The sequence below is a fragment of the Sus scrofa genome, chromosome 12, assembly GCF_054392235.1.
Source record: "Sus scrofa isolate SSC_HxYL_T2T_F1_AM1 chromosome 12, Sscrofa_HxYL_maternal_Yorkshire_Landrace_v2.0, whole genome shotgun sequence".
NCBI classification, from domain to species: domain Eukaryota; kingdom Metazoa; phylum Chordata; class Mammalia; order Artiodactyla; family Suidae; genus Sus; species Sus scrofa.
In genome coordinates, this window is record NC_139394.1 from 17,794,482 (window position 1) to 17,806,921 (window position 12,440).

Genomic DNA, 12,440 nt, shown 5'->3' on the forward strand with positions numbered 1-12,440 from the left:
GTTTTGGTTATTATTTTTTTTTCTTTCCATTTTTGGCTGCACCTGTGGCATATGGAAGTTCCCAGGCCAGGGATCAAACTGGCAACATCAGAGACAAGTCGGATCATTAACTCACTGCACCACAGCAGGAACTGCCCCTTCTTTTTTTCTTTTCTTTTTTTTTTTTTGTCTCTTGCCTCCTTTTTTTTAAGACTGCACCCACGGCACATGGAAGTTCCCGCGGCCAGGGATTGAATCCGAGCCACAGCTGTGGCAATGCCAGGTCCTTAAACCCACTGCATCAAACCCGAGCCTCTGCAGCAGATTGCTGCTGCTGTCAGATTCTTAACCCACTGCACCACGGCAGGAACTCCAGTTTCCATCATTTTTGCATCAGCCCTAGAGTCCCTCCTCTGGCCACTGCCTTCCCGGGATGCTTTGGAAAGAGCAAATGCGTGTCCTCAACAAGCCACTGCTCCTGGGGGTCTGATGGGGGAGAAGGCTCCATTTGGAGCAAAGGGCAGTAGAGAAGGCTTGTCCCTGCCCTGCCCTGACTCTTCAGCCAGCCTTCCTGGGAGCCACACAGGGTCCCCAGGGAAGGAGGCAAAAGGAGACCTATATTCCAACCACGAGGGCACCTGCACTTCCACCTGCATGTTCCTTCTCCCCTGTGTTCCTGGGCCCAGGGAGCGGCTGGTTCCGAGCAGTGACAGAAGTGCTCTCACACAGCAGCAGGCACCCTTCCTCCCCCTTTTACAGACAGGGACACTAAGGCACAAAATGGCTAAGTGACTCACTGCAGACCCAGGTCTTAGCCTCCGAACCCTATGTTCTTTCTACCCTACACTGCCTTCAGCCTCTCCCCCATCCCCAACCAGCCTTTCCCTGCTCCTACCCATTCACCACTTCCAGAGAGGCCCCTCCATCCTCAGCTGCTTGGTGCCACCACTCTCCCTGGGGATCGGGGCCTGCTGAGATAATCACTAGGTGGATACTTAGCCTGTGCTAACCCCACTTCTAAAAGCATTTAGGGAGTTCCCATGGTGGCTCAGTGGCAACGAACCCGACTAATATCCTTGAGGACATGGGTTCGATCCCTGGCACCGCTCAGTGGGTTGAGGATCCAGCGTTGCCGTGAGCTGAGGTGTAGGTCGCAGATGTGACTCAGATCCCATGTTGCTGTGGCTGTGGTGTAGGCCGACAGAGGCTGCTGCTCTGATTCGACCCCTAGCCTGGGAACTTCCATATGCCACGGGTGCAGCTCTAAGAAGAAAATAAAAGCATTTAGCCACATTTGCATATATGTGTGTGTATGTATGTATGTATATATGTATATACATGGAGAGAGAGAGGAATAGATGTATATTTTGCTGATCCATTTGCTAGAACATTTAAAGACTTTATCACTAATCTCCTAAGAAGAAGAACATTCTCCAAAAGAATCACAAGGTCATCATGACAGCTGAGAGATTTGACATTGACGCAATATTACCTACGACACGCTCCCTATTCGAACTTGCCCAGTTGTTCCTCAAACGTCTTCCATAGTTTCTTTCCCTGATCCAGGATCCACTCAAGAATCAGGCACTATGTTCTGCTGCCATGTCTGTGCAGCCCCCTCCAACCTACAATAGCCTCCCTGCCTTCTTTGCTTTCCCAACATCGATATTTTGAAGTGTTCAAGCTGGATGTCTTATAGAATGTCTTTCAACTGAGATTTGTCTGATTGTTTCCTTAGGATTAGAGTCTGGTGAAACATTTTGGCAAGAGGTCTACTTGGTGGTGGGCCCTTCCCCGTGCATGCGGTCAGGAGCCACGGTTTGCCAGCATGACTAGAGATGTTGAATTTCATCACTTGGTTAAAGTGGTTTCCCCCAGATCTCTCCTGCGTAAAGTTACCTTTCCCCCTCTGTCATTCATGAGTCACCTGTGGGGTGGTGCTTTGAGACTAGGGGACCATCCTGTTGTCCAGCAACTTTTTACCCAATAGTTTCAGCGTCCATTAGTGATCCTTGCCCAAATCAACGGCAAATGATAATTTTTTTTTTTTTTTGGCTGCACCTGCAGCATATAGAAGTTGCAGGGCCAGGAATCAAATCTGAGTCGCAGCTGCAGCAACACCAGATCCTTAACCCACCATGCCAGGCTGGGGATCAAACCCGAGCTGCTACAGAGACAATGGCAGATCCTTAACTGGCTGCGCCACAGGGGGAGCTCTGCGAATAGTGATTTTTTTAATTCCATCATCCCATCCATTTTTCAGTTGGCAGACTTCTATAAAGAAGAGCTTTTCCTTCTCGGTTACTCCCATGCTCTTCCTTTGATTCTGCATAATCATCCTGCATGGTTACAATTGCTACCCCTGTTTTATAGGTGAGGAATCTAAGGTTCAAGGAGCTTAAAAGATTCATGAGTGAGGGGCAGAACTGGGCCTCAAACTCAGGCCTTTGTCATCCCTGAGTTCATACCAATTGCCATATGTGTATTTTACATATATATACATATATATTATACAAATAAATTTTTTTTTTTTGGCTACATATATGGCATGTGGATGTTCCCAGGCCAGGGATGGAACCTGCACCGCTACTGTAACCAGAGCTACAGCAGTACAATGCAGGACCTTAACCCACTGAGCCACAAGGAAACTCCCCCAACTGCCTTCTAGAATTTTCTCCAATTCCTGGGTTTCTTCTCTAATGATTTAGCTCTGAGAAGAAGGTGAGAAGCTGTGCCTTCTCCCAGTGGAATTCCTGTAGCAGGTGGGGAGGGCATTTACAGCAGCACTGATGGGGAGTCAGGGAGAGAGTTTCCTCTCTTGAAATCATGAGACAGGAGTTCCTTTCGTAGCTCAGCGGTTAATGAGCCCGACTAGTATCCATGAAGACACAGGTTTCATCCCTGCCCTCATTCAGTGGGTTAAGGATCCAGCGTGGCTGTGAACCGTGGTGTAGGTCGCAGATGTGGCCTGGTTCCAGCATTGCTGTGGCTGTGGTGTAGGCCACCAGCTACAGCTCCAATTTGACCCCTAGCCTGGGAACCTCCATATGCCATGGGTGTGGCCATAAAAAGCAAAAAAAAAAGAGAAAAAGAAATCATGAGACAGCCTTGCTCCTGCCTCCCCGAACTGCCTCCCATCTTAGAGGCTCAGCAGCGCCTCGGGCTCCCTCTTTGCTGCCCCAAGGGCCCCTCATCCCTGCCAGCCCTGCTCTACCTTGCTGGGTTCATGACTATGGTGACCCCAGGTCCTGGGGCTCCAAGATGGACCCAAGGCCAATTACTCTGCCCACTGACTCCTAAAGACACTTGGAATAATCTCCTATGTTTGATTCCTTTTTTTTTCAATTAAAATTTTTAATTAAAAAATGTCTAGCCTCTGAGGTACAATTGACATATATTCTATAAATTTAAGGTTTATAATATGTTGGTTTTATATACATATTAATTGCAAACTGATTACCATCATAGGGTTAGCTAATACCTGCAGCATGTCACATAATTGCCTTTACTTTGGTGAGAATATTTAAGATCTATACTTTTTCCCCCCCTTTTTAGGGCTGCACTTGTGGCATATGGAAGTTCCCAGGCTAGGGGTCCAATTGGAGCTGCAGCTGCCAGCCTATGCCACAGCCACAGTAATGCCAGATCTGAGCCGCATCTGTGAACTACACCACAGCCTGTCGCAATGGCAGATCCTCAACCCACTGAGTGAGGCCAGGGATTGAACCCACTTCCTCATAGTCATTAGCCAGGTTCTTAACCCACTGAGCCACAATGGGAACCCCTATATATATGTGTATTTTTTTTTTAGATGTTTTAAATTAAAGTATAGTTGATTGGCAATGTTGTGCCAATTTTTAAAATTATAGTTGATTTGCAATGTTGTGCCAATTTCCGCTGTACAGCAAAGTGACCCAGGCATACACATCTCTATCTATCAATCGATCGATCGATCTTTCCATGCATTCCCTTTCCTATACTCCATCATGGTCCATCCCAAGAGACTGGATATAGTTCCCTGTGCTATATAGTAGGACCTATGTGTGATTTCACTGGGGAAATATGGTCCCCATCTGGTCAGCAAGCATACCCCGCCTAAGCCCTGCTCTAGAATAAAGGCCAGAGGAGTGACCTGTGGCTGTGGTTGGGTGGGGATATTCTGGAGGGAAAGTGGCAGAGTGGGGTCCCCTGCCTGCCCTGACCCTTTGCTTTTCATTTCCCACTTTGACTCACACATTTCACTGTGGGAGAAGAGGCATGAAGAGGCTGTTTAGGGTTCCAGCCCTTCATGGAACCGCTCACTCAGCAACACTGACTGGCCGCCTATAGCGTGCCAGGCATGTGCCTGGATCCCATCGTGACAAGACATAGGCCCAGCCTTCAGGGAGTTGCAGACAAGGAAAGAGCTCCCTAGGGGTTAAGCCCTGTGAGAGGCACCTGACTGCACCAAAACTCTGGTGCCATCTCCTTGGGTCAACTCATCTAAACGATATGACAACCCTGGGGGTACATACAACCTCGGTGCCCATTTCCTTTCCTTTCCTTTTCTCTTCTTTTCTTGGCCCACCTGCAGCATATGGAAGTTCCCAGGCTAGGGAATGAATCGGAGCTGCAGCTGCCGGCCTCTGCTGCAGCTCATGGCAATGCCGGATCTTTAATCCATTGAGTGAGGCCAGGGATCAAACCCACATCCTCATGGACAGTATGTCAGGCTCTTAACCTACTGAGCCACAACCGGAACTCACCTGAAGCCTATGTTAAAGAGAAGGAAATTAAAGTTCAGAGGCTTTCTGCCATGCCCAAAGCCCTACCATAAGTAGCAGGGCTGGAAATTAAACAGCCTCTTCATGCCTCTTCTCCCACAGTGCAGGGCACGGCTTGTGCAGAGGCACTGCAAGGATTCAGGGCAGCTGGTGGCATCTCCCTCCATCCTCCTGCTCCTCTTCCTCCCCTTCCCTCTTCCCCCTCCTCCCTGCGTACCTGAGGACTGAGGCTGACTGCCGCTTGGGTGTCTTATCCCCTCTACTCCCATCCGTCCTCGAGTCCCCAGGGGCTGTGGGGCCCACATTCTTCCCTGGCTCTTGGGCCCATTAGTGTGTTTACGCTGGAGCCGCTGGAGCCATCCCCGTCCCAGGGGAGCTGAGCCCGGACCCACCCACCCCACCCCCACCAAGGAGGGCAGACAGTTGTGAGGCGGTGGCCGGCCAGGGCCGCAGGAGAACCCGACCCAGCATCCGAATTCCTGCCCCTCTGTCCCAACAAGTCCAGGGCGGCTGGCCAACAGTAGCCCCTGGGGTCCCCGCACCCCTTCCCGCACAGCCCCTCCCCTGGTTGACAGGCCCTAATCTCAGCTGTCTTCGTGCAGCCAGCCCTCCAAGCCCGGGGTCACCTGACGCCGACACATTTTAATTCAGAAGCTGATTTCTGCTTGTTGGTAACATGTCATTTCTGAAATTGCTTTCTCTGCCCAGAGGCAGGAGATGTCAGAGACGTGCAGGTGTTACGGCGGTGCCGCCCCCACCCCGCACCCAACCCCCCAAGTTCAGGAAGGATTAAGGGGTGTGGGGGGGTCTCATATTAGATCCTCAAGCTCTGCTTCTCATATTTCCCCAAGGGCCGGGGGGGGCAGGGATGGGGGATGATGGGAGCAGCCTCTGCCTTCCTCTCTGACCAAAGACAGAGGCCCAGAGTTGGGGGGATGAAGTTGCTGCTGCTGCTGCTGATACTGACGATTATCAACAGCAGGTCATTTTGAGCTAGTTCTGTCCAGGGGCCAGGCACCCCATAAAGTGACTCTCACGGCAATCCTCCAAGTTGGTGTTGTCCCTACTTTACAACTGAGAAAATGGAGACTCAAAGAGGTTAGTTCACTTACCTGAGGTCACACAGCAAGTATGTAACAGAGCTCAGACTCAAACCCAGTGAGGGCAACAGCAGACTAGGCTTTGGAGGTCTGGGAACCCACCATCCAGTTAGGGTTAGGGTTAGGGCCACGGAGCTGGGGAGGACATGTGGGCTGGCTTGTCTGCTTGTTTCATGGCTTGATCTGAATATCTTCAGTGACATTTGCCTGCTCCCCTAACCACCCCACTCCTGCAACCCACTGAATAGTTATTTGCTCCTTCTTGTACATTTTCTTAGCATTTTGCATATACTTGAACCTTGATTAGCAATTGTCACACCATTGGCATCCCTCGTTTTGTTGGATGAATGAATGAAAAGGTGAATGAACAAAGGAATTTATGAATCTTGCACTCTGTACTGCTCCCCCATCTCTATTTCCCTCCCCAGCAGCATCCCAGGAAGCCCAGTAGCAGGCTTCCTGGCACCGTGTCCCTCCCTGTCACGTTGGCTCTTCATTGGCCATGCTCTCTGCCCTTTTCTCTCTAACCCTTTCCTTCTCTTGGTTCCCTCTTGCTTCTCCTTCCCAACCCCCAGAAGCCCTGGCTGCCTCAACCACCAGGAACAAGGCTATGCAGAAACCCGAACTTGGGACTTCCGCAAGATGAGGGCGGCTTGCCCAATCCCCAGGCAAGGAATGAGCTAATCCATCCGGAAGCAGCCTACTGGCCCCCCTGGCAAAGATGGTGCATGGGTCAACCCACCGTCTCCAAGCGGGTCCTCACCTCTCAGCTCCACCTGCTTCCCCAGGATGAATTTCTCCCTCCTGCCTCTCCCTCCAGCTTGTCAGAGGACCTATGGATGTGTGTGCTTGACCTTGACCTGGGCCACAGCTAGGGAGCTGGCCAGACTGGCTGGTGAGAAGAAAACCATCCTGACCCACTACATCATGCATTCGTTGCATTGGTACCAAATCTTAGCTTCCAAAAAACTTTCACAGCTATTGTTTCATTTAGTCCTGGCATAAAACAGTACCAGCCAGAGGGCAAAAGAGAGAAGACATCAACGCTCCAAAGAACTTCAGACCTGATGGGCCCCTTCCCATTTTACAGATGAGGAGGCTGAGGCCCAAGGTAGGGCAGCAGCAGCAGCAGCAGCAGCAATAACATCCCGAGGTTACAACACTGGGGTGGGAATTGGGCAGGATCAGGGTGACGTCCGAAGAGTGATGACGCTGTTTCCTAAACCAAGGCTTTTTGTTTTCGATAATTTACTGAGGGGCACTCTTTCCGTTTCACTCTAAAAATTAAACTTAAAAAAAAATGAAATCAGAGTTCTCTCATGGCTCAGCAGGTTAAGGTGTCACTGCTGTGGCTCTGGTTACAGCTGCGGCGCAGGTTCAATCCCTGGCCCAGGGAACTTCCACATGCGTGGGAGAGGCCAAAAAATAAAATCGAGATCCATTCCACAGGGGATGGTCAAATGTCCAAGAAGAAGGGACAGGTGGCCTTCAAAAGTCAGATAAACAGAACCCCTGAGTGAGCACAGCCTTAGGAGTTAGAGCCAAACAAGCAAGTTGACTTTCTTTTCTGAGCCTCATTCATTAAAACCAAATAAAACAAACCAACAAAAAACTCCATACAGATATCTCTCAGAGAGAGAGATTACGTACACAGTAGTTCTACCACGTGCCAGGCACTGTGCTGGGCCCTGGAGATGAAGCAGTTAACACGGCAGGCACAGTCCCTGCTCCCAAAGGACAGAAGACAGATAAACAAGTCATCACTATTCGGTGTGATGAAACTGACAGCCCTGGGCGCCCCAGGCGGCTGAACTCAGTGGCTGGGGAACAGGGGTGGGAGAGCAGGGTGCCTTTCCACCGTACTCCTTATTGTGGCTTTGAATCATATGCATGCATTGCTTACCCCCAAATCAAATTAAAAATGGAATACAAATAAATGAGTGTGATGAGTGTTAACAAAGGGTGCGTACAGGGTGCTCATGGGAACAGTGTTGGGGGTGTGAGCAGACCTGGCCGAGTGGCAGTGAGACGAGGTTCCCCGGGGGGTAGTAACCCAGCTTCAGCCCGAAGCTTAATGGGTCCTGGCCAGGAGAGGCGCTTGCGGGAGAGGGCGATGCAGGTGTCAGTGGGAAGGTTACGGCGTCGTGGGATGATGAAGCCAACCTTGCAGGGTCGTTGGGAGCATTAGCTGGTGTCTCCAGAAAGTGCCTGGCATGCAGGATGAGCCTCATGCATGGTAGCTGCTGCTCTTATTCTTCCCCAATTATGGCTAATGCCATCGGCGGGGGCCAGGGAAGGGGGGACCTCATGCTGTCCTGACGTTGATATATTCCCAGGCATCTGGGGGTCCCTTGGCGACAGGGACTCCTTGCACTTCGGCAGCATGTTATGGTTTATGCGGATCCAGCCCTGGGTGCAGGAAGGCAGAGAAGGCTTAAGCTCAGGGCACCTTGTTCAGGGGGAAGCCTTTGCTCTTCTAGAATCTGCCCCTCACTCCTGACCCAGACAGAGCACCTAAATAACCCCTGGACTGTCTGAAGCAGGGGATGCCTGCCCAGGTTGTTTTGCTTCATGTCACAGACTAAGAAACCTCCCCATGCTGGAAAAGGAAGGGGCAGAGTCCCCTCCCAGCTGCAGACCAAGGCGGTACATGGCAGGGCAAAAAGAACCAGTGTTGTGGAGTTCCCATGGTGGCTCAGTGGGTTAAGAACCCAACATAGTGTCAGTGAGGATGCAGATTCAATCCCTGGCCTTGCTCAGTGGGTTAAAGGATCCAGTCAGTGTTGCCATGAGCTGTGGTGTAGGTTGCAGATGCAGCTCAGATCTGGCGTAGCTATGGCTGTGGCGTAGACCAGCAGCTGCGGCTCTGATTCAACCCCTAGCCCAGGAACTTCCATGTGCTGCAGGTGTGGCCCTAAAGAAAAAAAAAAAAAAAAAAAGGAATCTGTGTTGTGAGCACGAAGGACACACTAACATCTTATCCTTATAACCACTACTGGGAGCAAAGTACTGCAATTACTACTTCCATTTTATAGATGAGGACATCGAGGCAAGCGAGGGTTAAGGAATCTTCATGAGGTCACACAATCAAGCTTTGACCCCAGGTGGCCTCTTAGCCACTTACTGGCCCTGAAGCAGAACTCCCATATCTCGCATTTCCTCTGCTTGCCTGCTTAGCTCTTCCCTGCAACAGGAAGAAAACCATTTCCTCCAATGCAGTGGAGCCCACTAAGCATAACTGAGACCTTCTTTGTGTCCTGGACATGGAGCCCATGGCGACGTTTGAACATCTGATCTCCAGGGAGGCGGGATGGCCGGGAGGGGTATACGTCTAGATGCAGGGTGGGGCGGCGGTGCTCTGCTCGCGTAGAGGTGGTCCCTGCAGAACCAGGACATGTGGGGTTTGACAACCTTAGCCCAACAGGAAGTGCTTCCCTCAGGAGGGGGCTCAGAGGTCTCCCAGTGGCTGGGGGCCAAAGGAGGGGCCTTGACCCCAGGGAGGCTGTGCTGGTGACCATGTCCCCTCTTTCCTCGGAAGAAAGCGGGAGTCACATCTTAACCCACAGCCACATGATGGCCACGGCAGAGTTAGCCAACTGTCAGTGGTCATGACTTCCAGGTCCTGGTTGGCTAAATGGACCTCTGACCTCTGACTCCTAAAGGCTAATTAAGACCTCTGACCTCTGGGTTTCTAGCCCCTCTTCTCCCTGGCACTCACTTGGCCCCATCATTCATACCTGGGTGGTGGTTCTGAGCACATGCCCTTTATTCCTCTCCAGACACTGGACTGAGGGGCCCCATACAGTCCAGTACGTGGCAGCTGCATCTCACTGACTCCTGAGCTAGGCCTTTGGCTCTTGACCTTTGGACAGCAGCGGAAGGCCTCTGTAAGCAGACAGACCTCAGCCTCGCAATTAGGATGAGCATTCTTTATTATTTATTTACTTATTTTCATCTTTTTTTTTAGGGTTGCACCTGCAGCATATGGAGGTTCCAGGCTAGGGGTCAGATCGGAACCTCAGCTGCCAGCCTACGCCACAGCCACAGCAACGTGGGATCTGAGCCGCATCTTCGACCTGCAAGCCAGCTTACAGGAACGCTGGATCCTTAACCCACTGAGCGAGGCCAGGGATCAAACCCATGTCCTCATGGATACTAGTTGGGTTGGTTAACCACTGAGCCATGAAGGGAACTCCGAGTGTTCTTTACTGATGGATCTCTCTGTTCCATAATTTCTATGTCATTTGCAAAAAGGGGCAGTAATAGGAACACCTACATCGTGAGGATTACATTCATTACTTCGAGGGCTTGGAATATTGCCTGAATAGAACCTGGCTGGTTGCAGCTCTTGGATCCTAATCTTGTGTGTGTGTGTGTGCCTTTTTAGGGCCACACCCACAGCATGTGGAGGCTGCCAGGCTAGGGGCCAAATCAGAGCTACAGCTGCCAGCCTATACCACAGCCACAGCAATTTGGGATCTGAGTCGCATCTGCGACCTACACCACAGCTCATGGCAATGCCAGATCCTTAACCCACTGAGAGAGGCCAGGGATGGAACCCGCATCCTCATGGATCCTAGTGGGGTTTGTTAACCACTGAGCCATGACAGGAACTCTGCTGGTTGCAGCTCTAAAGAAGCACTAGCTGCTATTATTATTATTACCATTGCTATTGTTTTAAGACTCTTCCCCAGGCTCCTGGGCAGCCCCTCCCACTTCAGCCCTGCCTCATTCCGCGTCTGGGTCTGTTCTCTGCCTTTTGCCCTCCCTTCCTCCTCCTCTTTCCCCTTCCTCCCTGCTCTCCTGCTGCTGCTGCTGCAGCCCAGGCTGGCTAATAATGCTACTGTCAATTCAGATTAGAGCCCATTACGTTCCTTCATCTCAGCTTAAAATTTTTGTGGTTTCCCAGCTCTGCCTAAAATGTTCCACGAGGGCAAGGGCTGTCCAGCCGGAGGAAGCATCTGTGAGTTCCCCAGGTGGGCTTTCCTGGATCCCTGCCAGTCAGAGATGGGGCTGGGGCGGGGGGGGGGGTGGCGCTCAGGAGACCAGGGAACTGGAGGTCTTAGGATCTTGGCTCCCTCGCACTGGGGTCGAGGCTCGGCCCAGTGTCCCAGCCCAGATGGAACCACACTGAGGACTGTGTCTTGTCACTCAGTCTGAGAAGAGTCCCAGAGCTGTGGAATTCTGAGTGGCTCCCGGTGCTGGGGTCCAGCTCCTTGGCCACAGGGGTGGGCTCTCTGCTCAGACCTCACCATAAGCCTGCCTTCCTCGGGGGCCTCACCAGCCACAGGGAGTCCTCCTCCAGGAACCCTGGGCCAGGCTCCCAGGAAGAGACAAAAGTGAGAGCGGAGGAATGGGAGGGGGTTGGGTGCGAGGAGGGAGGAGGACCAGCAGCTGGGGAGTACTCTCAGAGCCCGCAGTGTGCCAGGACTTGGCAGGCTTGGTCTCCACTCCCACAAGAGCCCCCTGAGGTGGGCACTCCCATCACAGCTGTGCCAGTGAGGAAACGGAGGCATGGAGAAATGAGGTGCCTTGCTGGAGGGCACCCAGCTAGAAGGGGAAAAGCGAGATTGCAAATCAGGCTGGTCGGTCTCCGCTGTGGAGCCTCTGACGAGGAGAGACAGAAGGAGGGCCCCTAGCAGATCTGGGTGCAGAGCCCTGACCTTCACGTCCGGGTCCTCTCTGCTGGCGACTCAGACGTGACATGTTCATGATCACATTCGTGTCGGGCCTTCCCACGCATCGTGTGTCTCCGGCTCGTCGTCCTCTGCCCAGCACCCCCCGCCCCGCCTCTGAAGCTCACAGGGTAAGCAGGGACTTCGCATCCCCTTTTGCACGTGAGGACACCGAGGCTCAGAGAGGTGAAGGCCACCTCGTCAAGGTCATGGGTGGAGGATGACGGAGCCAGCACGTAAACCAAGGTCTTCTTACAATCGGCTCACATGGGCCGGAGGATCACTCTCTGCTGGGGCCTCAGGGATCCCGACCTTTCTTGGCTCTAAACAAAACTGTCCCTGTTCTTTTGGGGTTGTTTTTCTAGGGCCGCACCTGCGACATATGGAGGTTCCCAGGCCAGGGGTGGAATCGGAGCTACAGCTGCCGGCCTCCACCACAGCCACAGCAATGTGGGATCTGAGCCGTGTTTGTGACCTACACCACAGCTCAAGGCAATACTGGATCTTTAACCCACTGAGCGAGGCCGGGGATCAAACCCGTGTCCTCACGGATACTAGTCGGGTTCTCACCCTCTGAGCCACAACAGGAACTCCCCCAAATGGTCTCTGTTTTTTTTTTTTTTTTTTTTTTCTTTTTTGTCTTTTTGCCATTTCTTGGGCCACTCTCGCGGCATATGGAGGTTCCCAGGCTAGGGGTCTAATCGGAGCTGTAGCTGCCAGCCTATGCCAGAGCCACAGCAACATGGGATCCGAGCCATGTCTGCGACCTGCACCACAGCTCACAGCAATGCCAGATTGTTAACCCACTGAGCAAGGGCAGGGATCAAACCTGCAACCTCATGGTTCCTAGTCGGATTCATTAACCACTGCGCCACGACGGGAACTCCTGGTCTCTGTTTTTAATGAAGGTTAATGCCAATCCT

General features: G+C 52.0%; 1 protein-coding gene across 32 annotated transcripts in view; it reads right to left on the minus strand.

The window, feature by feature from the left end:
- Positions 1–12,440, minus strand: part of LOC102167870 (proto-oncogene Wnt-3) — a 139,044-nt gene that overhangs the window by 104,583 nt on the left and 22,021 nt on the right. The window lies entirely within an intron of this gene.